The sequence below is a fragment of the Schistocerca piceifrons genome, chromosome 10, assembly GCF_021461385.2.
Source record: "Schistocerca piceifrons isolate TAMUIC-IGC-003096 chromosome 10, iqSchPice1.1, whole genome shotgun sequence".
NCBI lineage: Eukaryota > Metazoa > Arthropoda > Insecta > Orthoptera > Acrididae > Schistocerca > Schistocerca piceifrons.
Genome location: NC_060147.1, coordinates 42,701,973 through 42,704,925, shown reverse-complemented (window position 1 = coordinate 42,704,925; position 2,953 = coordinate 42,701,973).

Here is a 2,953-nt window from a genome sequence, read left to right as displayed (position 1 = left end):
CAGACGGAAAAGGTTGAGATGTACTTAAAAAAGGAAGTTTAAGCACAAAAGGTATAATACTGACGAAGTATACACTGATCAGCCAGAACAATGTTGTTGTTGTAGTGGTCTTCAGTCCTGAGACTGGTTTGATGCAGCTCTCCACACTACTCTATCCTGTGCAAGCCTCTTCATCTCCCAGTACCTACCGTAACCTACATCCTTCTGAATCTGCTTCGTGTATTCATCTCTTGGTCTCCCTCTATGATTTTTACCCTCCACGCTGCCCTCCAATACTAAATTCGTGATCCCTTGATGCCTCAGAACATGCCCCACCAACCGATCCCTTCTTCTAGTCAAGTTGTGCCACGAGCTTCTCTTCTCCCCGATCCTATTCAATACTTCCTCATTTGTAATGTGATCTACCCATCTAATGTTCGGCATTCTTCTGTAGCACCACATTTCAAAATCTTCTATTCTCTTTTTGTCCAAACTATTTATCGCCCATGTTTCACTTCCATACATGGCTACACTCCATACAAATACTTTCAGAAATGACTTTCTGTCACTTAAATCTATACTCAATGTTAACAAATTTCTCTTCTTCAGAAACGCTTTCCTTGCCATTGCCAGTCTACATTTTATATCCTATCTACTTCGACCATCATCAGTTATTTTGCTCCCCAAAAGTGTCTCATTTCCTAATCTAATTCCCTCAGCATCACCCGACTTAATTCGACTACATTTCATCATCCTCGTTTTGCTTTTGTTGAAGTTCACCTTAATAACCTCCCTTCAAGACACTGTCCATTCCGTTCAACTGCTCTTCCAAGTCCTTTGCTGTCTCTGACATCATTACAATGTTATCGGCAAACCTCAAACTTTTTATTTCTTCTCCATGGATTTTAATACCTACTCCGAACTTTTCTTTTGTTTCCTTCACTGCTTGCTCAGTATACAGATTGAATAGCATTGGGGCGAGGTAACAGCCCTGTCTCACTCCCTTCCCAACCACTGCTTCCCTTTTATGCCCCTCGAATCTTATAACTGCCATCTGGTTTCTGTACAAATTTTATATAGCCTTTCGCTCACTGTATTTTACCCCTGCCACCTTCAGAATTTGAAAAAAAGAGTGTTCCAGTCAACATTGTCAAAAGCTTTCTCTAAGTCTACTAATGCTAGAAACGTAGGTTTGCCCTTCCTTAATCTAGCTTCTAAGATGAGTCGTAGGGTCAGTGTTGCCTCACGTGTTCCAACATGTCTACGGAATCCAAACTGATCTTCTCCGACGTCGGCTTCTACCAGTTTTTCCATTCGTCTGTAAAGAATTCGCGTTAGTATTTTGCAGCTGTGGCTTATTAAACTGATAGTTCGGTAATTTTCACATCTGTCAACACCTGCTTTTTTTGGGATTGTAATTATTATATTCTTCTTGAAGTCTGAGGGTATTTCGCCTGTTTCGTACATCTTGCTCACCAGAAGGTAGAGTTTTGTCAGGACTGGCTCTCCCAAGGCCGTCAGTAGTTCCAATGGAATGTAGTCTACTCCGGGGGCCTTATCATAATCTATCTAGTACTGATACAAAGCCGTGTAGGAGATAGTAGCGTCATATGGCGAGAAATGCCTGCTAGTCAGACACACACACGGTGCATGAGGTATCAGTGAGCTTGCTGTCCGTGTGTTGAATGGAGAAGGCGGGAGGTCTGGCTGAGTTTGACCGAGGGCAGATTGTGATGGCCCGGAGGCTCGGCAAAAGCATTTCGGAATCTGCACGACTTGGTTGTTCGAGGAGTGCTGTGGTGAAGCCACGCCAGGCGTCGTGGGGTTGGACGGCCACATCTCATTACAGACGCTGGGCAGACTGGTAAAACAAAACAGGCAGTGAACTGAGGTGGAACTAATGTCAGACTTCAGTGCTGGGCAGAGTTCAGGTGAGTCTGAACGCTAATAACGATGGGCCCTCGCAGGCGACGACCCGTGCATTTGCCGATGTTAAGGGGAGCCGGAGGTGGTCAAATCCAAAAAATTACGATTTCTTTTTTTGCTTCCGAAAATTAATTGGAACATTCCTCTTTAATGTCAACTTTGAATGATTGTTCTACTCGCCCTAGAAGTGGTGTTATTACCATTTTCCCCCACGTCTGCAGAGGAAATGGGCGGCCGCTGAATGCATCTAACACCCTCTCGTGACTTCCTGGCGAACTGCTTGGGATTTTCTCGGCCTGTTACGCATACAGCGCCTTATGTTACGCATGCAGCGAGTGTGCGAGGGTTGGCTACATAGTTTTCTGGGACAAATGAAGCGCTAAGAGCGCGGAACATCGTCTCTTTGCTGTTTACCGTTTCGAATTAGTTCAGTGTTGCGCCTATTGTTGGTAGTATTATACTTCTTGTGTAAAGCGTTGTTCTGGTTACGATGCCACGTTTTAGTAACCGTGTATATAAGAAGAGGAAGAACGTAGGTGAAAGAAAATTAACACTAATACCATGTTGCGATACTACAATTACTGAAACAGTGCGTTCTTCTGCTAAGCAACACATGGCCGGCCATAGCCCTGTGACATCTTCTAGCAAGAAGCTGACTGGTGGAAGTGACAGATTTCGTGAATATGTTAGTGACAGTGATGACATTTTTCATGACTTAGCACAGCCAGGATTGTTACACAAATGTCTACACGGAAAGACGCAGAATCCTAATGAGAGCGTAAACAATTTGATTTGGAAAGTGATTCCTAAAAGGGTGTTTGTAAGCATAAAAACACTGCACTTTGGCATTTATGATGCAATAGCAACCTACAACCAAGGGAACAGTGTGAAGTGTGAAGTTCTGAAGGCATTAGGATTTACAGCTGGGGTGAACACTGTACGAGCACTAAAAAATACTGACAGAGAAAGGATAAGAGGAGCAGAAAGAAGAGAAAGGCATATGAAGTATGATGGAACAACAGGCCAGAAAAGAAGACAGAAGAGGAAG